We start from the raw sequence: 24013 nt of genomic DNA, 5'->3' as shown, positions 1-24013 counted from the left end.
TACTATACAGTAACTTATAATATGGCATCCAGCTTGTTTGTTTCATTTTTTTTACCTGTTATTCAGAATTAAAAAAAAATCACTATTTTTGGGGTGTGGAATCATTTGCATTTCAATGATTTGTTATGGGAAAACAATGGAGACACTGTGAAAAATGTTCAGCATGACTGGTTTGGCCTTGAGTTAGTAATGGTATGGGGAGGGATTTCTTTGAAGGGCCGCACAGCCCTCCATTAACTAGTTAGGGCCCTTTTACACAGAAAGATTATCTGACAGATTATCTGCCAAAAATTTGAAGCCAAAACCAGGAACAGACTATAAACAGAGATCAGGTCATACATGAAAGCCTGAGATTTCTCCTCTTTTCAAGTCCTGGCTTTGGCTTCAGATCTTTGGCAGATGATCTGTCAGATAATCTTTCTGTGTAAAAGGGCCCTTAGAGGTAGCCTGACTGCCATTAGGTACCAGAAGGAGATCCTCAGACCCATTCTGAGACCATGCAGATACATGCAAGTGTAGTGGGCCTTGGGTTTCTTCTGATGCATGACAATGCCAGGCCTTATGTGGCTGAAGTGTGTCAGCTAGAGGTGAGCGAACCTCGAGCATGCTCGAGTCGATCCGAACCCGAACTTTCGGCATTTGATTAGCGGTGGCTGCTGAAGTTGGATAAAGCCCTAAGGCTATGTGGAAAACATGGATATAGTCATTGGCTGTATCCATGTTTTCCAGACAACCTTAGGGCTTTATTCAAGTTCAGCAGCCCCCACTAATCAAATGCCGATCGTTCAGGTTCGGATCGACCCGAACCCGAACCCGGTTCGCTCATCTCTAGTGTCAGAAGTTCCTGCATGATGAAGGCATTGATGCTATAGAGTGGCCTGCCTGTTCTTTAGACCTAAATCCAATCCAGGATATCTGGGACATTATGTCTCATTCCATCCAACAATGCCACATTTCACCACAAGAGTTGACAGATGTCCAGGAGTTAACTGATGCTTAGGGATACCTTCACAGTACCGCAGATCTGGGAGGAGATCCCTCAGGAGAACATCCCCCGCCTTATCAGCAGCATGGCCAGGCCTTGTAGGGAGGTCATACAGGCATGTGGAGGCCACACACACCACCGAGCCTCATTTCCTTGTCTTGAGGCATTTCCACCGAAGTTGGATCAACCTGTAATTTGATTTTCCTCAAGTGACCTCTTCCTTTCTGGGGCAGGCGTCAGACCAGGGGCGTAGCTAGGGGTTCAGCCTAGGGGGGACGAGTGAGTCTGAGTGGGCCCCCAACCTATTATGTTACCCATAGGGAACCTCAGTAGACCCCAAACAAATAGAGGTGTAAGTAAAGTGCAGACACATCCAGTGACTCACAGGTGACGTCTTCTCTGATGAGAGTGGGTCAGGTTTCCTTTTCTTTTTCATTGTGAAGACTCTTCTAACCACAAATCATCACAGCAGTATCTGCCAGACAAACATCTTCAGCACCTTACTTTTACAGCACCTTTAACCACCTCTATACAAACTCTCCATCATAGTGCCCTTAAACAGTAACAGAGACTTCTTTGAAGACCAATCTGTAGTCATTTTTCCTTTTCTGTGCTTCTTTCTATACTTAGATCCCTTCTTTATGCCTGTATCTGTAGTTAGGATCCATCATTGTGTCCTCATCTGTAGTAAGACATCCTCTTCATCTGTAGTTGTGTTCCCTCTCTTTGCCCTCTGTAGTTAGCCCCCCCCCCCCCTTATGCCCTCAACACTAGTTGGGCCCCCACTTTGTGCCTCCATCTGCAGTTAGCCCCCCCCTTTGTGCTAAATAAATGGTACCCCTTTGTCCTAATGAACTGTACCACCGCCCCCCTGTATAAACTGTGCCTCTTATGAACTGTTTTTATATTAAATAGTGCCACTGTCCCCGTATTATACTGTGCCCACAATGTAGTTTGCCACTGCCTACCTTATAAACTATATTACTACTGCCCTCCAATGTACTGTACCACTGCCCCCTGTAATGTGTCATACCACTGTCCTCTCTAATGTACTGTACCACTGTCCTCTAATGTACTGTACCACTGTCCTCTAATGTACTGTACCACTGTCCTCTAATGTACTGTACCACTGTCCTCTCTAATGTACTGTACCACTGCTCTCTCTAATGTATTGTACCACTGTCCTCTAATGTACTGTACCACTGTCCTCTCTAATGTATTGTACCACTGTCCTCTCTCATGTACTGTACCACTGTCCTCTAATGTACTGTACCACTGTCCTCTAATGTGCTGTACCACTGTCCTCTAATGTGCTGTACCACTGTCCTCTAATGTACTGTACCACTGTCCCCTCTAATGTACTGTGACACTGCCCCCTCTAATGTACTGTACCACTGTCCTCTCTAATGTACTGTACCACTGTCCTCTAATGTACTGTACCACTGTCCTCTCTAATGTACTGTACCACTGTCCCCTCTAATGTACTGTACCACTGTCCTCTCTAATGTACTGTACCACTGTCCCCTCTAATGTACTGTACCACTGTCCCCTCTAATGTACTTTACTACTGACCTCCTAAATCATTGTTTTCCAACCAGTGTCTCCTCAGCTGTTCCTTAACTACAACCTCCATTATGTCAGGACATGATGGGAGTTCTAGTCTTGTAGCGACTGAAGGGTCACATGTTGGAGAACACTATACTAAATAAACCTCCCTCCTAAATTATGGTTTGCCTACCAGTGGCAAAACTACAACTCCCATTGTACCCTGGTGGCAGGACATGATGAGAGTTTTAGTTTGGTAACAGCTCAGGAGCCACTGTTAGGAAGCAATCATTTAGGGGTACAGTTTATTTAGTAAAGTATTCTCCAACATGTGACCCTCCTGCTGTTCCTAAACTACAATCCCCACTATCTCCTGCCAGAAGGGCATGATGGGAGCTGTAGTTTTGTCACAGGTTTGAGAACACTACTAAATAAACTCTACCTATGTGTATACACTCCAGCCGGAATTCCTCAGAAGGCAGTACTACATAAGTTCCGTAGAAATCACGGCCATTGTTACAACGGCCATGATTACTACGGAACTTACTGTATGTAGTGTGAACATAGCCTTAAACACTAAGTTTTACTTATCTCTTCTTACATCACATTACATACACCCAGGGACACACACACACATCCCATGCACCCAGGACACACACATCTCATGCACCCAGGACACACACATCTCATGCACCCAGGACACACACACATCCCATGCACCCAGGACACACACACATCCCATGCACCCAGGACACACACACATCCCATGCACCCAGGGACACACACATCCCATGCACCCAGGACACACACACATCCCATGCACCCAGGACACACACACATCCCATGCACCCAGGACACACACACATCCCATGCACCCAGGACACACACACATCCCATGCACCCAGGACACACACATCTCATGCACCCAGGACACACACACATCCCATGCACCCAGGACACACACACATCCCATGCACCCAGGACACACACACATCCCATGCACCCAGGGACACACACATCCCATGCACCCAGGACACACACACACATCCCATGCACCCAGGACACACACACATCCCATGCACCCAGGGACACACACATCCCATGCACCCAGGACACACACACATCCCATGCACCCAGGACACACACACATCCCATGCACCCAGGACACACACACATCTCATGCACCCAGGACACACACACACATCCCATGCACCCAGGGACACACACATCCCATGCACCCAGGGACACACACACATCCCATGCACCCAGGACACACACACATCTCATGCACCCAGGACACACACACATCCCATGCACCCAGGGACACACACATCCCATGCACCCAGGGACACACACATCCCATGCACCCAGGGACACACATCCCATGCACCCAGGGGCACACACATCACATGCACCCAGGACACACACATCCCATGCACCCAGGACACACACATCCCATGCACCCAGGGACACACACATCCCATGCACCCAGGGACACACACATCCCATGCACCCAGGGACACACACATCACATGCACCCAGGACACACAGCACTTACTGTAATTGCAGGGAAGCTCTGAGGGGGCCATGTGGTGCAGTTCTCTGATCTTCTCCTAACAGTCGGACTCTGGGCCCCTCCTCTTCTTCTGTCCCGACATCCAGGAGAGCAGGAAGCAGCCGGAGGAGGTAGTGAGGGAGTGGGGGAGGGGCCCGGGCTGTGAGGAGGGGGTCCTGTCTGTGTCTCTTCTGCCCTGGTATAGAGTGAGCAGACACACAGACAGGAAGCTGCAGTGTCTGCTCTGAGAGCAGCGGCCACTACTTCCGGGCAGCCTTAAAGTGGCAGAGCAGCCTAATTAACATCCGGCCTCTGCGGCCCTTAAGTGTACTGGGGGGGACCGGCCCGGGGGGCCCCCAGCCTTGGTGGGCCCGGGGGCGACCGCCCCCTTTGCCCCCCTCTAATTTCGCTACTGCGTCAGACCCAGGACACTGAGTTTTCTGTGTGCCTGGTCGCTGTGTGTGTATGGGAGGGGGCAAGAGCTGACAGCCTGAGCCAAAGGGGAAACAAAATAAAGAATGTATACTTACCTGTCCCTGTAGTGCTGCAACACCGCTCCTGGACTCTTGCCAGGTTCCTTCAGCTCCCGCTCCTGCCACATCATGAACCAGGTTCAGGAATGCCAGCTCAGTGACTGAGGCGGAACACTGCTGCAGTCACTGATTAAAAGCAACAGAACCCTCCACTTTACTTTTCACCTGGACCTGCGGCCGTTGGACCCAGTTGTGGAGTGAAGGATTCTGTTGCTGTTACTATCCCGTTGTGGTTGCCTGGGAGTGGCTGCGGTTTATATACCTGCTGTGGTCGAGTGTTGTGCCTTGTATTTGCACAACACCATCAGGTGAGAATATCCATTTTCTCTTTTTCCTGATGCCCTTCTACCTGATTTCTACACTATGGAGCGCTGTTCATTTTTATATTGCAGTCACTGATTGGCTGAGCGGGTACTTTTCCCCAGGTTGTGATGAACCAAGAAGCCTGGAGCCCAGCGGTGGTCAGGGATTTAGTGATATGGCGCACCCCGGGACCGGCTCAAGGAGCGGGACTTGGCGAGATGGGGTAAGTATCCAGGGCTCTAGCGGGGGTTGGGTGGCCTTCACCCCGGCATGGGGGGTGACAGGTTCCCTTTAAAGGAGAAGGGTAACTAAAAATATCATTTAGGACGGGGTGGGAGGGGAAATAAAAAATCAGTTATATTGATCTGTCTGGGCGCCCACTCTGAGCTGCAACTTATGCCCCTATTCCACCGGTTGTTAAGAGGAGCAAACGAGCGCTCTCAGCGCGGCTGCAGCGAGCGGGTGAGTGCGGGAGGGGCGGCGGGGAGTTGCGGGGGGGGGGGGCTGCTCGGAGGATCGCTGATCGTCCGGGCAGCCCATAGGATACAGCAGCGTCTGCTGCCGATGCTCCTATTCAACGGAGCGACGGCAGCAGATCGTTGCTGTATCAGTCGCTTGTTTTTCAACATGTTGAAAAACAACGACTGCAACGATCAGCCGACATGAACGATGTCGGCTGATCGTTGCACTCTATTCCACGGGACGATTATCGTTCGTAGCGGCCGATATCGGCCGAATACGAACGACATTCGTTCCGTGGAATAGGGCCTTTACTGCTGGATCCCACCGGCTGTCTTCTAAGTTTGCCCCTCTCAACCAGTCAGTGACTAGGGTGGGATACCGCTGTAGTCACCGATTGGCTGAGCAGGCTGAATCCCACCAGCCTGTGACGTGGATGCCGGGTCATGACATACTCGGAACTGTGGAGAAAATTACAGCCAATGGGATCCAGAAGCTCCATGGTGTGGTGCAGCGGGGAGCAGCTTTGTTTTTTCAATTTCTTCCCACCTCCCTGCTCGTAGTGATTTTTTAAAACCCTGCCAGACTTCCTCTTTAATTATAGTAACTATGAAGGGGAGTTTTATCACACATGGTGTAAAGTGTAACTGGCTCTGTTGCCCCTAGCAACCAATCAGATTCCACCTTTCATTCCTCACAGACTCTTTGGAAAATGAAAGGTGGAATCTGATTGGTTGCTAGGGGCAACTGAGACAGTTTCACTTTACACCATGTTTAATAAATCTTCCCATATATATATGATTGAATTTACACTAATAGCGAAGTGAAGTGCTTCTTAGCCGGCTGCCTTTGAACCCTGTATGTCTCCGAGTGCCTGGAAAAGCTGCATGGATTATTATTATTATTATTGTTATTATTATTATGTTAGCATCATGTATTCCAAATAACATACTGTGAATATACAGTGGCGATCCTTGGCACGAAGCACCCCAAGCGATCGCTTGGGGCCCCAACATCCAGGGGGGCCCCCACGCCCTGCTCTTGTGCTCAAGACCGCTGGACAGGGCCGCTGCCCCGCTCGCTGCTGTCATCTGAACTGTAACTATGAGCACTCATAATGAGCGCTCATAGTTACATACAGCAGCACTGACAGGGCGGGAGACATTGGCTCCCTTCCTGTCAGTCACTTGTGGCTGCAGGAAGTGTTTTCCCTGCGGTCACAAGTGGCAGCTTTGTCCTTGTGGTGACATCACTGGAGCATCGGCACCAGGACAAGGGGAGTGCGGCCTCTTGTGATCGCAGGGAAAACCCTTCCTGCAGCCACAAGAGTGAAGAGAAGAGGAGACGCCTGGACCCAGGTGAGTATAAGTGTTTCTTTTATTGTGTTATATACTATATGGGAGGGGGAGCACACAGGGGTCTGTTTAACTGGGGGAGCGCACATCGGGGGTCTATATAAATAAGGGGAGCACACAGGGGGGCTATATAACAGGGGGAGCACACAGGGGGGCTATAGACTACAGGGGCTTCACAGAGGGGTCTATATACTACTGGGGGCAGCACACAGGGGTCTATATACTACTTGGGGCAGCAGAATGGGGTCTATATACAACTTGGAGAGCACACAGGAGGTCTATATCCAAGTGGGGGAGCGCATATACTACTGGGGGAGCACACAGGGATTTATATACTACTGATGGGGCACCCAGGGGGTCTATATACTACTGGGGGAACATACAGGGGGTCTATATACTACTTGTGAGGCACACAGGTGGTCTATATATAACTGGGGGAGCACACAGGGGTCTGTATACTACTGGGGCAGCACACAAGGGTCTATATAATACTGGTGGGGCACACAGGGGGATCTATATACTACTGCGGGAACCACACAGGGGGTTTATATTCTACTGGAGGAGCACACAGGGGTCTATATCCAAGTGGGGGAGCACACAGGAGGTCTATATCGAAGTGGGGGAGCACACAGGGGGGCTAAATACCCCTGAGGGAGCACACAGGGGGCCTATATACTAGTGGGGGAGCACACAGGAGGTCTATATACAACTGGGGCAGTACACAGGAAGTCTATATACTTCTGATGGAGCACACGGGGGGCTATATATAACTGGGGGAACACACAGGGGTCTATATACTACTGGGGGAAGCAAACAAGGGGTATATACTACTGGGGGCAGGACACAAGGGGTATATACTATTAAGGGCAGCACACAAGGAGTATATATTACTGGCGGTAGCGCACAAGGGGTATATACTACTGGGGGCAACACACAGCGGTCTATTGTTTTGGAACGCGTGTCGAGGGGGGGGCCCCAGACATAACTTCGCTTGGGGCCCCAGAAATGCCAAGACCGCCCCTGTGAATATATTACATACATCAGTCCCTACCCATCATGACAACCTGCCCTGGCCAGCATAGAGACAATATCTCTAGCAGGGATTACTATAACCTCAGTGCTGAGTATTTTCCCATCATCATCATTATTAGCAGTTGTAGTACTATTATTAGTATTTTTATTATTATATATTCTAAACAACCTAAAGCAAACAATAGTGTGAATTGTCTGGCTATGGCTCCCCCATCCCTGACCATGGCCCAGAGGAGGAGCACCCATACTCCCTGTGACTGAGGAAATCTGAGCCCTGCAATAATCTGCCCTCCCTCCTGGCTTTCAAAAAAATTGCCGGTCTGGGAACCAGAAGTCTCCATTCCGTGCTGGCTGATAGAAACAGCTGGATCTCCCTCCTCCTCCCCCTCCTCCTCCTCCTGCTGCTGCTGCTGCCGGGGACTGGCGAGCTCTGCTTCCTCTTTTGTCTCATCCATTCAGTAATGCAGACTGGGAGCATCTGAGCCAGGCAGGGAGGGCAGCCACACTGCAAGGAGGGATCGCTACTATCATGCCTGGGATGCCACACCGTGCTGCTGCTGCACACTAGCCCTGATTCTGGACGTGCCCTTCATGAATCCCAGGAAGGGCAAGGTATGATCTGATCCCTGTGCCCATAGTGAGCAGCTGCTGTCACTCGTGTGCCCACTCTGGCCACTGCTTCCTCCCCCACGTTGAGTCCTTAGCCTGCAGGGAGTGGCTGGGCTGGGAGAGCCAGGGGCTGACTGCAGGGCTGGGCTGGGACTCCCAACATCTGATACCCAGGCTTCAGTGGATGCTGACATGTCAGGAGGTAAGGGCATGATCTGTGGGCATAGGGGGTGGGCATGGCAGGGTGTGTAGGGGAGTCACCAGCTAACCTTCCAGATCTGCAACAAAGGAGGTAGAATGCACCCTTGCTCCATGCTGCCTGGCACATACACTGGGCACAGGGCTGGGGACCATCAGGGGGGCTCCATAGGAGCTGGTAACAGAAGAAGATGGGCTGCAGATGGCAAGGAGATTTCCTTTCCCCCATAGAGGAATCAAAGTGACAGTGTCTATTTCTGCTGCTGGGAAGGCTGCATGGTTACTAGACAATGCATCTGTTATTGTCATAAGCAGGAAGTGTGTGGAGTGTGTGACACATTGGAAGACAATCAATAGATATAATAGATAGATGATAGTAATAGTAACATTAAATAGATGTACTTATATAGAAGCTACTATTCACAAAGGACAGTAACACGTAGGATTGGTTGTGTCTATGTTGGTTCAGGTTGTACTGTAAACTATGAGTGACCATTGATGATAGAAAAGGATCTTATGTATCAATGTGACTACAGTCTTCTCCTTCTCCTGTGGAGGCTGGCACCTCTATAGATCCTTTTCTAACCATGTGATCTAGACATATGTTTCTTTGTTTTGTTTTATTTTATTTATTTATTTATTTATTTATTTATTTTTTGAAAGATTTAGTTGAGAGTTGAAACTCAAACTCTTGTATAGACATTGGACTTGTTACATAGAAATCTTTCTGACACGACGGCGGCGGCGGCGGCTCTGTGGGAGAACGTGGCTGTCACGTTATTGTATCCTGCACTGGATTGCAGCAGTTCTCATTCACACCTTTCTCCATGGAGTTCCTCGGTTATTTTCATTCTTTTTCAGACCTTTTGGTCTCTTGTGAAACATTTAAGCAAATATTTTGACGTTGTATCCAGACATAGTGTGTGTGGGGGGTGGCTGAGTGGATGACCACCTGGCTGACTGGATGACCACCCAAATGACAAGGAGGTATAGCCCCCCCTGGTCTGTTTGTTCTGCCCATGAGTTAGCAGATATATCATTGGCCACTTAGATAAGGAAGCCTCCTAGACTGAAAGCTCCTGGGCCATCCCATCAGGGAGGACCCATTGGCTGGCATGTTAGGCCTGATGTCAGGATGACACTGCAGTCAGACATTTACACCCTAAATGACATCACAATGTAGCCAAAGGGCCATATAGTAAGTGTATATTGAGTATATAGTGTATATAGTATGTGTATATGTCATATTGGGTAATAAGTATCACTATCTGCATGATTTTTCACATTTAGCTACTACTAAGTTGGGTTGTAATTCCAAAGCAAACATGTATTATTTAACCATTAAAATGTCCTTCCCTAGATGTGGATACCCACTGATACATATATTGCTGGGCACTAGAATTAAGAGTAGGGGACCTTTGCCCTAGCCACCATTTCTGTAACCTGTGAAGCGCAGATGATGCAGGACATGAACTATTATTTAGTAGCAATACACATGATAGGTTCTGGGTTACAGTTGTTGGGTGAAGTAGTTGCAGAAGATTATGTTGTAATTCAGTTGTGCCGGAGGAGGATGAACGTTTTCTTACAGCTAATTCCATAAATTGGGAATACAGGCCAAGCTCCACTATCCTCAATAAGTGGTGTAATTACTTCCTGTCTCTCCGAACGCTTCTCAAGTGCCAAATCCAATCAAGGAAATTCAACTTTTGTCTAGCAGAATGCTGCATTCTTTATTTCATTACTTCTCATGTTTTATCATCCAGTGTTTTCAGTACATGCAGGATAAATAGAGTTATTATAAGAAGTTTCCTATTGCATAACTGGAAATGGATGGTTCGGCTGGCCCAAGTGTGGATGTGGGAAAAAGATATGCAAACGGTTTCTTGCTCTTAAAGGGGACCTGTAGCCAACACGCAAAAATGAAGATGTTACTATTATCACATTGCTTAAAGGAGTTGTTCACCATTTTTTTTATTTGAAATGAACCTGTACCAGAAAGTACCAGAGATTTGTAATTTACTTCTATTAAAAAATATCAGGTCTTCCAGTACTTATCAGCTGCTGTATGTCCTGCAGGTAGTGGTATTCTTTCCTGTCTGGAGAGCAGGAGAGGTTTTCTACTCTGGACAGTTCCTGACCTGGACAGAGGTGGCAGCAGAGAGCACTGTGTCAGACTGAAGAGAATACACCTTTTCATGCAAGACATACAGCAGCTGATAAGTACTGGAAGACTCAAGATGTTTTAATAGAAGTAAATTACAAATCTCTGTCACTTTCTGGCACCAGTTCATTTAAAAGAAAAACTCTTTTGGTGAACAACCCCTTTAAAGTGTCCTAAGTAGCCATCTTTTTAGGGTTTCTTGATATGTCATCTGTTTTACGAGATACTTGGGTGTACAGTTTTTCTGACAGCTCATTTAATGGTCAGATGGGCATGAACATAGTTTTAAAAATGGGAGTGAATATCAGATGATGGATGTGATTACAAAGTCAGGGGGTATATATTGTCATACTTCACATGTCCGTGGCCATTTTTATGCTCAGGAAACACTGATCCTGAAGCCTTTCAGGAGGCTTCAGGAAACTATCAGTGTTTCCTGGTTGTAATAACGGAGAAGTAAAAAAAAATAATACTCACCTGCTGCAGGCTGCAGAGGTGTCCTGCTCCAGCATCTCCTATGGCATCTTATGGCGCTGCTTCCATCACTTGTGCGCCGCAGTGCTGGAAGGGATGGTAGCGGCCTCTTGTGGCAGAAGGTATAATGCTGCCTCTGGCTAAAAGAGTGATTGACAGGGTAAAAGCCTATGGCTCCTGGTATAGTCAATCACTGTAATGAATTTAAAGCGACTCTGTACCCACAATCTGATCCCCCCAAACCACTTGTACCTTCAGATAGCTGCTTTTAATCCAAGATCTGTCCTGGGGTCCATTCGGCAGATGATGCAGTTATTGTCCTAAGAAACAACTTTAAACTTGCAGCCCTGTGCCAAACGGCTGTGGCTTAGAATATCTGTGTCCTAACTGCACCACCCCTTCGTCCCTCCTCCCCCCCTTTTATCATTAGGAATGCCACTGGCAGGATTTTTCCTATTCCTCTGCAGTGAACACTGCACAGGTGCCTTAACAATGCAGCCCATGTGCAGTGTTCACGCAGCTGATGAATAGGAGAACACCTGCCTGCGGTATTTCTAATGATGAGGAGGGCGGGGAGGAGGGACAGAGAGGTGGTGCCAGCCTAATGCACAGACACTCTAGGCCACGGCTGCAAGTTTAAAAGTTTTTTTCTAGGACAATAACTGCATCACCTGCCGAACGGAGCCCAGGACAGATCTTGGATTAAAAGCAGCTATCTGATGGTAGAAGTGGTTTGGGGGGACAGATTGTGGGTACAGAGTCGCTTTAACTGTATGTGCTCTGTAAAGCACTGCATGTTAAAGGGACATTGTCAGCACCCGACAGCACTTGCCTGGGTGTTGGTGCTGGCTCGGGCTGTCATGCAATGTATTCAAAATTCCAGACAGATTCTGGATGTAAATTCAGAGCTGTCCAGAATTCTGGATGCCCCCATAGGGTTCTACAGGGCGCTGTGCCAGAATTCCAAACAAATATAGTACATGTCCTATATTTTTTGGACCCATTTTTTGGCACAGACACCCTTTAGGAAAAATCCTGAAGTTTATCTGTGTTCCATAGAACGCTATAGGCCGGAAATCCGGGTAAATTCAACAGATGTGTAAAGGGGGCCTAAAGCTTCCCCCCCCCACCGACAGTATAATCACACCCATCACCTAATATTCACTCCCATTATTAAAATTATATTCACACCCATGTGACTCTTCCCTGAATTGTCAGACAAACTATAACCTAAGATGTATATTATGTATAGCTTAGTCACATAACAATGGATGCACATTAGACACATATTATTTTGGTGAGTAATATATGCCAAAATACTCAAAAAACTCAATTGGGGATATTTATTAAAAGGCTAAAATGCCTTTTTTAGGCGCAGATGGTCCAGATCAGCAGAAAAATATTTGCAAATATTTTGTGCGCTTTGAGTCCATCTGCACCTCTTGCGTCAGAGGGGCGGGGAGGGGGCGCTATGCGGGGGGTTCAGAAGCACGCAGAGGGGGCACGGCCTCTACATGTGCTTCATTTATCGTTTTTACAGATAAAAAATGACGGTGAAACCTATGCCAGCTCTGAGCTGGCGTAGGTTTCATGTTATTCACATGGAGGGGCTCCGTGCGTACGGGATTTATGTAGAGGCAATGCGCCTCTACATAAATCCTTACCGCTCTGGTGCTGCAGGGACATTTGTAAGCCCAGTGAAAAAATGCCAGACTTAATAAATGTCCCTCTATGTGCACATATCCTTAGTGAGTGCAGATGTTTCCCAGACTGATTTAGTGCTTTTGAGAAGGACAGCTTACATGCCACCTGCTCTCTGGCCAAGAACAGAAATGTGGAGCCTGGCACAGAGTAGTCAACAAAGGTTGCACCCCTGATTTAATAGAAAAATGTCTCTTCTGCTTGATACTTTATTTAACCTGCTTAAAATCTTAAAGGGAAAAACTTAACCTGCTAATAGCCCCGCATAGTGCTGTGTCATCCGGCCCGCCCCCTCCATTTAGTACTATTAAAAGGGGTGGGCCAGATGATGCGCCAGTGCTCCTAACGGTGCTCCAGTGCAAACTTTACCCCAACTATCAGTGCGGGACTGGCTCAGAGGAGGAAGAAAGACACATACCTGCCTCCTCAGCATCCCTGGCACTGTAGGGAGCTGTCAGCAGATTAGATTTGTCTAACCTGCTGATAGCTCCCCTTTAACTCCTTAATGACCAGGGGCTTACATTTATGCCCTTGCAGGCTGGGCCTTAACGCAAAGGGGCGGAAATGTACGCCCCGCCGGCAGGGCCGTGCTATGAAGTGAGCTCAGGAGCTGAGCTTGCTTCCTAGCAGGTTGGGACCAGCTGTATTGAGCAGCCGGGCCCCCACCGTTAATGACGGGTATTTAAGTGTAAGTGACAGGAGCATCTCTTGCCATTTACCAATTGGGACATCCACAGCGTGTCTGCAGGGGTCCCGATCACACTGCCTGACTGCCGAGGTCTGCTGCTTACCTCCGTGCAGGCAGGCTCTATAGGAAGATCGCAGATTACACTGATCCCTGCTATGCTATTGCATAGCAGTGATCAGTGTATGAAATCTAGGGGACTTAAACAGTGTAAAAAAAAATGAATAAAAGTTTTAAATGTCCCAAACCCCTCCCTCAACAAAAGTGAAAATCACCCCCTTCCCATTTTAAACATAAAACAGATAAAAATAATAAAGCTAATCAACATACAATATACCGTAATATGCATAATCGTCTGATCTATTAAAATAAAACAATATTGTTCCCGCACTGTGAACAGCGTGAACAAAAAGCAGTAGAAAAAAAGAAGAGATTGCTTTTTTTTAAATTACATTTTATGTATAAAAAATTTATAAAAAGTCATCAATCCGTCTGATCTAAAAGAAAATGTTACTAATAAAAACTGGAGATCATGGCGCAAAAAATGATGTCCCATACGACCCTGTAGGAGAAAAAAATAAAAGCGCTATAAGAGTCACAATAGGGCCATTTTAAATGTACATAAAAAAAAGTTAAATAAAAATTGCTAGTAAAATGTTAGAAAACCCAGTAAACATGCATATCACTGTGTTCAGACTGACCTATAGAATAGTGAAAAAATGTGAGTTTTACCGTGAAGTGCATTACGTACACATAGAAACCCCCTCCCAAAAAATTGCAAAATCGCATTTTTTCACCCAAATTCACCCCATAAATGATATTTGGGGGGTTTCATCATTCATTTTATGGCAGATTCAAATATACCATTACAAAGTACACTTGTTTCTGGAAAAAAAACAAGCCCTCACATGACACTGTAGGTGGAAAAGAGTTATAGGTCTTAGAAGACGAGGAGAAAAACGAAAACGCAAATTGGCCCGGTCCTTGAGATCATTTTAGGCCTGGTCTTTAAGGGGTTAAGTATGTCAATCACTATTATCACCATGGTTATAATGTATCACTGCGAAAAGATATAAAGAATAACTCCATTATAAAGAGTTGCATTATTTTGTGGTCATTGATAGGAATCTGTTACCTGAATAAACAATTGACATCCTTCTACTAATAGCATCCCTTATGCTTGGAAATCATGTATAGACAGGCGCCTGTTTTTATTTAGCATGTTAGCTTGTTGATTTGACCTATAAAGCCACTAGATCGTGAAATATTTTTAGTAGATATTATCAGTCTCGCACTTAATCTTGTCGTCAGGGTGTGTGAGACGCCATTTTCTTGACACCACAGCAGCTCTCAGCTGCACTTAGCTACAACTTTACAGTCTCCTGTAGTACATTGAATTATTCTTATGAGACAATGTTGAATATATGATTTTTAAAGAAAGACCACTTTATTAGAGTTCTGTATGTAACAAAATTATAGTTTTGGTCAAAAAGGGTTAGGCCTCTTTCACATGGTCAGTGATTTTTCTGGGCCGCAAAACCTTTTCCTATATTTTTTTTTTTTTATCTGTGGAACATCATCTGTATCAATGAAATGTAAACAGTACTAGTTTGCTTAGATTTGATCCGGATCCCGTAGACTTCTATTGGTAATCTGTGCCGCAGTCACAATCTGCACTAGAACATGTCAATTTTTTACGGAACAGTGATAGTAATAGTGATTTTTCAGATGATTGGTTCCCTTTAATTTAATTTCATTTCATCATGGCAACATAAAACCCTTCCTATTATATGACTTATAGGTACCTTACATGTTAAGGTCCTATTACACAGAGCTATTATCTGTAAATACTTGCTTGGCGGCTGATCACTCACTTTAAACCTGCCTAAAAATAGTCTGCCATTGGCCACACATCTCCCCGTGAACTGTTCCGGCCTGGGCTTCAGTCAGACACAATCACAGGTTGCAGATCGGTTACCATGGTTACCAGAGGCCTTCTGTGTCTGTAGAAGTAACAGTACCACACAATACATTAGTAGTACAGTGTACCTTACAAACAATCACATGTAAAAGTTTTCTTAAAAAGGCCTTAAAAAAAAGACATACTTGGTATTGCCACATAATATCCGAACTGTTCAGTAGTAGTATGAAGGTAAAATTTTATCACTGTTTGGTGGCTATATTTGCCTTTGGTATATTGGGAACAATGTTATATAGCACCTATATATATATTTATACTGTACAATCTACGCTCTGGGGCACAAATTATATGTATGAAGCCCCCATTACTGGTTAGTTAAGTCAACGGATATTGGTGGAATACTGCTAAGCTATGGAACCCATGTCTAAATACTGTGCATGTAACCAATGTGACCCTCATAGATTGCTAAAATAAAGTGACAACAGCATCAGAAAAGTGTTGGTAGCACATGCCCCAGTGGTCAGACTCTTGCCATATCCTAGCAATATCCCCCCCAACGTCTGTGATGAGACAATTCCACACATCATACTTACACTTTATAGGCAAACTACCTGCAGGTTAGAAGCATCTAACTTGCTGTTATGTCCCTATAGCACATGGGGCGATGAGGATGAAGGTAATTTTCTTACATAGATCCCCAACACCGTTTTAGGGATATTTTTAGGTTATTTCATATGCAGATAAGCCATTTTGAGGGACTACCACCCTCGATGCACCGATCTGCCCCAGCCAGCTGGCCCCTCCTAATGAACATTAGCAGAGCGAGGGACTAGCCACCCCGGGCAGATCAAAGAACTGGGGGTGCTATATGGACATAACAGCAGGTTATTGGTAGTTGGTAGTTTCCTTTTAAAGTGAATATGTCAGCTGCAATTGACATTCTATACTACTGACTGTTAGATAGCTGTAAGGACAAGGAGACACATGGTACCTTTCATGTATCCAGCTGTGCCTCCAGGATGAAGAACAATGCTTTTAATCTCTGGTAAAGAGAGTCAAAGAGGATCTTCCAAGGATCTTATGTGGTCGGGGGTTTAAGAGGTATTACAGCTTGATGCGTGTTAGGAGCTTGGGAAAGCCTCCTCTGTGCAGCTCCCATGTAGTATTAGGTTCCCCCATGCAGGTCCCATGTAGTGTTTGTCCCCTCTGTGCTGATCTTATATAGTATTAGGCCCCAATGTGCAGCTTCCATATAGTATTATGCTCTTTTGTGCAGCTCCCATATAGTTTTAGGCCCCTCTCTGCAGCCCTAATATAATAGTTTACCTCCTCTGTGCAGCTTCCTTCTAGTATTAGGCCCTCTTTGAAGGCTTCATATAGTAGAAAATCTCCTGATAGTTTGGGTAGAATTTTAATGTCTACCTGCAGGACACAAACAGGACAGTATGGCTTGTCTATGAGCTCATACATACTGCCAAGTAAAGTTTCAGGTGGCAGGCAATGAGATCTTTTCCATTAGTCTTATAGAACTGGGGTACTCCAAATCTATGTACCTAGAGATCCTACAGTGTGTTGCCTCAACTTATTTCCTAAATGTATCAAAAAGAAACCTGGGAAATTTCTGCTAGTATTATTAACGTCATCAAAGACCTTAATAGCCAGGAAATGGAAGCAAACAGAGCCTCCCTCTCAAAATTTCTTGAAGGGCCAATTGAAAGAATTAGCCCGTTGGAAAGGCTGACAGCTTTTCTGAACAACAAAATTGACCTGTTTGAGTCTGTATGGTCTCCATGGGACTCCTACTTTGATCCGGCTGCTGGTAACAGCTGAGAGTTCTAGGTTCCCCTCCCTCCCCCCTTAAGTTTGTGTTCCCCTTCCCCCTTGTCCTGTTCTTGTTCATCCTGTCCTGTTTGTCTACTTACAAAGTACACTATCTCTGATGACTCCGTTGAGGTTTATAGATCTTCTCCTTACTATTATCTTGGTATCTAGATCTGGATATTTGACCTGGATATGTTTTTTCTATATGTTTCTCGATGGGAATGCGTACTTATCCAACTCCAGAGGTTTACCTGTTTTCTTTATGTGGATGGAGTCAAGTTTGCTGTGTCTTATTTTTTATTTTTTTAAAAATTAGTTATAAGAAAAAAAAAGAACTCAGGATCGACGGCATCAGATCGTTGCTGTATGAGTCGTTTGTCTTTCAAAAAGGTTGAAAGACAAAGGACTGCAACGATCATCGTTCATGTCGGCTGATCGTTGCCTTCTATTACACGGAACAATTATTGGCCCTAACGGCTGATATTGGCTGATAATTGTTCCGTGTAATAGGCCTTAAGGAGGAAAAGGGAGTATAGATAAGTTTTGGGGTAACAAGGAGTGTACTTTAAGGACAGTGAGACAAAAGTGTGTTACAGTAATCCACATGTACTTAGAAATCCTTGTCTGAAAAATAAGTAATTGCATTAGAAGGAATGCACTTCAATTCAATGTTTAATACATGCCACCATTTTAGTATTTTACAGAACACTTTGTATTATTGGCCTGCTTTGGTAATGTGTAATGTGGAATACATCTCTTTGTTTCTGGCAGAACTGAGTCCACGCATATAGACAGGGGGCATTGATGTTTGTCAATGAGAGAATGTGTTTTCCTCTGAATGAGCTTAGATACAAAACGAGTCCAGTTCTGGATTGTCTCATTTGTATTCAGTGTGGATGCAGTCTGCACTACATAGTCCCAGCTGCCAGTTACACTCTCAGTGGTGGTAGGATTGTTATTGTTTGTCATTCGTTATTCAAAAATATTCAGTATCATTGTTTAACTGAACTGAATAAGCTCTTTTCTCTAATAAATAGGATTTAGAAATGCATTTATATGTGTATAATTCTATCACAACACATATTTGGAGAACAACTGAATTGTTATTTCTGGGTCTATTATTTTTTTACTTACCAGAAAAGAATAAGGGCTCTATTACATGGAGCGATAATCAGCCGAATCAGGCCGATTCGGCTGAATATCACGCCATGTAATAGAGTCATCAGCTGCAACCGCGCACCGCTACATGTAATAGTGATGCTTGCTTCCCTGCACCATGGCTGTAGCTTCGAAGCGGTCACTGAGCTGACAGGCTGCTCAGCCAATCAGTGGCCAGGACCGTCGCGCCAGTGATTGGCTGAGCAGCCTGTCAGCTCAGAGACTGCTTTGAAGCTGTGGCTGCGGCTCTGGGAAGCAAGCAGAGGGTAGGAGAAGAATGAAGAGGTAATGTATAACAGTTCTGGGTAAGGGCTGTACGGACATTACCAATCAATAATCAAGTCGTGTAATAGCCTCAGTAAACGAACGCTGATGTAGCAGATTGGCACTTGATTACATCATTGATCAAGCCGCCTTTGGCCAATCTGGTAGGACCCTTAAGGAACTACATCTGTATAGCCTGAATGAAAAGGAAGAAATAAGGGACATGATCAAATCCTTTAATTACATTAAAAGATTAAATAAGGTACCGAAGCATGGAAGTGTTCATATGAAACTAAATGCAAGATCGAGGGGCTCTAAGGTTAGTTGGGGGGAAGAACAGAAGCCATGTCTGAACCTACTTTTTTACTTAAACACTAGTAGATGCTTGGAAACCTCTAGCAGATGTAGTTGATAAATCCACAATAAGTGAATTTAGACTTACCTATGATAAACATATAACCATCCAAAAGTAAAGAGGAGATAATGTAAGGGCAGACTAGATGTGTTTGTATTTCACTAATAGCGTATATTAGTTCAAAGTTTGTATCCTGAAGAAAATGACTAAAAATAACATCCTGCTATAATTTTCACAGGATTGCACCACATTTGTGACTCACACTTCCAATAACTAGTAGAGTTTGGGTTCTCCGACTTCCTGTTAGTAAAACCACTACTTTAATTACATGCACATGTCTGACTATTTATCCTAGTAAGAGATGACAAGAGCCACTCGGCACTAAACTGTCTCCCCCAAATGAGGGTGTATGGCACATGGAGGGTATAGTGGCACATGATGGAAGATGACAAGAAGCAATGATAAACTATTATTTCCTGTTGAAGAAAAGCCAAGGCATGTTTTCCTGGAATGCTTAACATCCTATATTTAGTTTTCAAACCAGAACTGAATGGGTATTGTACAATACTTGGACAAAACAGGATTCATCTGCAATGTGTAAATGCACTTTGTAGCCATTGTATCTGATGGTTCGCAGTTTGTTCATTGTTGTCAATCCCCAAGATCCGCTAAGGTCCATTATATCTGCAACAGGGACCTGATTATTTTTTGGTTTCATCGATTCATCAGGCTTTGTAAAGACTGCAAATGACCACCGATCTCATTGGTTGCCTTTGTTGTCCTCGGTTGTCCATAGCTTGTATCATTTTGTTGTGACAGTAATGGAGATCAGCAGAACATGCCCTCAATTCAGAGTGAGCTTCTGCTTATATACATTAGGCTGTGTAAAGGATAGGAGAGAGACACGGCAGCAGCCTGAAAGCAGATTACAGACTACTTTAAACTGCCTTCAGACAATACAACTAGGCTGCAATCACACATCATAGCTGTTTCCTTGTGGTACCATAGTACTGTAGTAAAAAAAATCTAACTTTGTAAGACACAGCTGTGATGGCGAAGCTGTTGCAGAATACTGAACTAACAATGTGCACCCATTAAAATGTTAATTCCAAAGCTTTGACATTGGAATTTCATGGCTCTCTACAATTCTGCAAGAGTCTGGCTTTATGAATGACCGAGGACTGCACCAGCATCTAATGTGCTGTTTTCCCTGCATTGGGCCCCAGCTTCCTACATTGATGTTTGCTGGACAGGAAGGTTATGTGACCTGAGTGTCCTAAACAGACAACATCCAGGGGGAGATTTATCAAACATGGTGTAAAGTAAATCTGTCTCAGTTGCCCCTAGCAACCAATCAGATTCCACCTTTCATTTTCCAAAGAGTCTGTATGGAATGAAAGGTGGAATCTGATTGGTTGCTAGGGGCAACTGAGCCAGTTTCACTTTACACCATGTTTGATAAATCCCCCCCCCCAGTGTTCGTATGGGGCTCCATTGACACCTACAAACTAGGTGGTGGGTAACAGGTTCCTTAAAGCAGTTATTAGCAGTTGGTATGTGGCTTGCTTGATGTGGTGTACTGAACACAAAGGTGGTATTCCTTAAAGGGGTATTCCGGGAAAAATTAACTTTTCTCCTTTTTTTATCCTTTTCTCAAGATAGAGGGAAACCCTTGAACTCCCCGGTGGTTCTGTTAGGAATAGAGCCCCAGGTAGGCACGCGACCCGTGGCTCCATTCCTTTGGAGCAATGGAAAGAGACGAGTACATAACTCTTCCGGTGTACTCGGTTCTTTCCGTCGCTCTATAGGAATGAATAGAGCTGCAGGGCATGTGCCAACCCGGGGCTGTATTTATAGTAGGGTCTAATACAGTTATTGCTGGGGGGTTCAGGGGTCAGACCCCCTGCGACCCCTACGTTTCCTAGAAAACCCCTTTAAATAGGTACTGCTAAACAGGTTAGGAAGAATCGGTTGTGCTTTGGACATTGTTATATAAGGCTTATTAATACTGTTTTGAATGTTAACATTTTATGAGCTCAACCTTTATAGAATATCCTCTTAATTCTAATGGGAATTGTCATCAGCATATTGGACAACATGTTGCTTTTTAAGGGAAACACCCTAGGAATTGGCATGGAAGGGATTTTTCTGCATGATAGATCCCATTTGTTGTGTCATGAGTAGGATTCTTAGTATACAGTTTCTAGTATCAGTCTTTGTACATTGTGGTCTTTCTTAGATGACTAGATCATTTTAATGTATAGTGTTTATACATATAATATGTATATATATTATGTAATATATTAATATAGTGTAGTTTATAAGTAATGTTATAAAAGCTCCCTGCTAGCATCAGGTTCTGCACTCCTAAAAAAATACACTTAGGTGGCCAGCTTACTGCTTCTCTTCTCTCATTGCTAATAACTACTCTACCAGGTTTAATCCTAAACTATGATATCCTCTCACTCTTGCAGTCTTCTTGTGTTCTTTGCCTGCACTGCGGGATATGACCTAATATTACTATATTGGCTTACAAGCTCTTCATCGGGAAATAACCGGTCTCTGCGTATCACCTGCCCAATATCACCCCTACAGTGAAGCATGGTGGTGGCAGCATCATCACCTGTGGATGTTTGTCAGCAGCTGGGCCAAGGAGACTGACAAGAGCTGAGGGAAAACTGAATGTAGGGGAGTATGGAGATATTCTTAATGAAAACCTTCCCCAGAGTGCTGCGGACTTCAGACTGGGACGAAGGTTCACCTTCCAACAAGACAATGACCCAAAGCACACAACCAAGACAACCCAGGGGTGACTTAGTGCCCTATTACACAGAGCAATAATCTGCCGCCTCACTCCAGGTAATAAACTCAACTCAAGTTCATACATTACCTCTCCACGCTCCCCCGTGTCTTCCTGTCTTCGCCACACTCCCTGCAACTTCAAAGTGGTCTCTGAAGTGACAAGCCGCTCAGCCAATCACAAGCCAGGACGGGACCGCCATGGCCAGTTATTGGCTGAGTGGCCTGTCATTTTGGAGACCGGCTCTGAAGTTCCACTGGAGGCTGCATGGAGAAGACAGGAAGATACCTGGGGGAGGTAATGTATAAACTTTATTATTACACTTTTAAAGCAATGGCTGCATGGACATCGCTAACGTTCTAGCTGCACGATAATCGAGCCATGCAATAGGCTCAGTAATCGTGTGCCGTTCTAGCATACCAGCGCTTATTTACTGTATTGGTTGGGTTGTCGAATACGGCCCTTAGGGAAAACTCTGTGAATTTCCTTGAGTGGTACTGCCAGAGTCCTCACTTGAACTATCTCTGGAGCTGACCAGCTGTTTGTGTGGGAGATGATGATGATGATTATTATCTAGTTGATGATGTATTTTCTTCTTTCGTCCCCTCTTCTTACAGACAGGTAGTTACCTCTAGCGGTGCCCTTTACAGGCACCATGCTGCTTTTGATTCAATAATTGCTTTCTCTTCTCAGAAAGAAAATAAAGAGGTTATATACCCCCTCTTCTTTCCCACAGAAACCTGCAGAGAAATCAGTATTTGTGGAGATATCTTTTGGAATAAAACCTTTTGTATGTTGTAGTACTTTATTGCATATGTTGGCTTCATATCATTAGCAAACAAAGCTTTTTACCACAAAGAACAAACAGTTAAAGTGAATCAACTCATAGTAATTTTACCAGTATGTAATATTTTACTATTACAGACTTATTTGTGTGTATGTTTGTAGATTTCTATGAGAACATTTCAGCAATTGAAAGAGCCCCTTGGATCCTCCTGTTCCAGTCATCAGTGGCAGGAAGCATTTTTCATGGTCACAGTCCAGCTTCCTGGACTCTGTATACAACCTCAGAATTGGTGCGGGGAAAGAGGTTGTAGAATGGTTCTGTCTAGCAGCTATGTCAGTGTCAGGTCAGTGATACAATAAGGCGGATTCACTAACTAAATTACTGTCTGTAGGCATCACTAGAAACGCTCTTTGTCATGCAGATTCACTCCAAGACAACAGACAGATTTTCTCACCCTCAGTTTTTGGGAAAATGCAGTATGCAAACCCTAAACGTAATTTCAGAAGGATCTATAGTGAATAACTCTTTGAAGACTTTTTAGAAAGTCTTTTTTTCTAGCTTGTGACAGATGCACTTTAAACCAAAGACAGAGGAGTAAAAAAGATAGGGTAAGAGCAGGTGCTCGCCTTATTATCCCTATTCCTCTCCTGCCATACTCTGGATCCATAGAATATATACACACAGGGTAAAGATATGCAATGACACTCTTATGTAAGCCATCGTAATGCTATAATAATACATCAGAACATATGTGGAAAAACACAAATGTGAGGCAGGAAATTCTAGCAGTGGAGATGAGGAAAACAGACTCCTGGCTTTGTAAGTGACACTAGAGGTGGAGAGTAGACGGGCTGGTCTGCCAGATGACACAACGCTGCCTGTACTCACATAATCCATTTTATGACTTTTTTTCCTTGTCTTTCTGCCTTTGTCAGATATAGAATCTGCTCCCTGTTTAAACAATGTAACCACAGAAGCAGCTGTTTGTCCTTTCTCTAATGTCCAGAATGTCTTAGCAAAATAAGCGTATGCTATAACCAGGGAGAGGACTGTACAGCTGCTAATGCCATAATTATTGTATTTTTAAAGGGTTTTACAGGATTGGGAAAGGATCTTCTTTTTTAATACCACTTTTTATTGGTTGCGTCTGGTACTCAGCACATCCATTTATACATAAAATATTGTTCTATACCTCTAGCTTGTGAAACTGAAGTCTAAAGGGCCATCTACATTATCATTCTAGAGCGACACTAGAAACGTTCCTTTGGCTGATAACCGGCCCATGTAAAAGTGACAGCGGAAAACACCT

At 44.7% G+C, this 24013-nt stretch overlaps 1 protein-coding gene across 4 annotated transcripts in view; it reads left to right on the top strand.

Moving 5' to 3' along the window:
* Positions 1 to 8195: 8195 nt before the first annotated feature.
* The window catches only part of CLIP2 (CAP-Gly domain containing linker protein 2), a 94783-nt gene continuing 78965 nt past the window's right edge, over positions 8196 to 24013 (top strand). For 3 of the 4 annotated variants that reach the window (XM_069971157.1, XM_069971155.1, XM_069971158.1), the window contains exon 1: positions 8196 to 8578. The gene's annotated coding sequence lies outside the window, so the exon portion shown is untranslated. The remainder of the gene's footprint in view (positions 8579 to 24013) is intronic. The other variant, XM_069971156.1, reaches the window with a different exon arrangement.

The sequence above is a fragment of the Dendropsophus ebraccatus genome, chromosome 5 (assembly GCF_027789765.1).
Source record: "Dendropsophus ebraccatus isolate aDenEbr1 chromosome 5, aDenEbr1.pat, whole genome shotgun sequence".
In the NCBI taxonomy this organism is placed as follows: Eukaryota; Metazoa; Chordata; class Amphibia; order Anura; family Hylidae; genus Dendropsophus; species Dendropsophus ebraccatus.
This window is presented reverse-complemented; position numbering and strand designations above follow the sequence as displayed.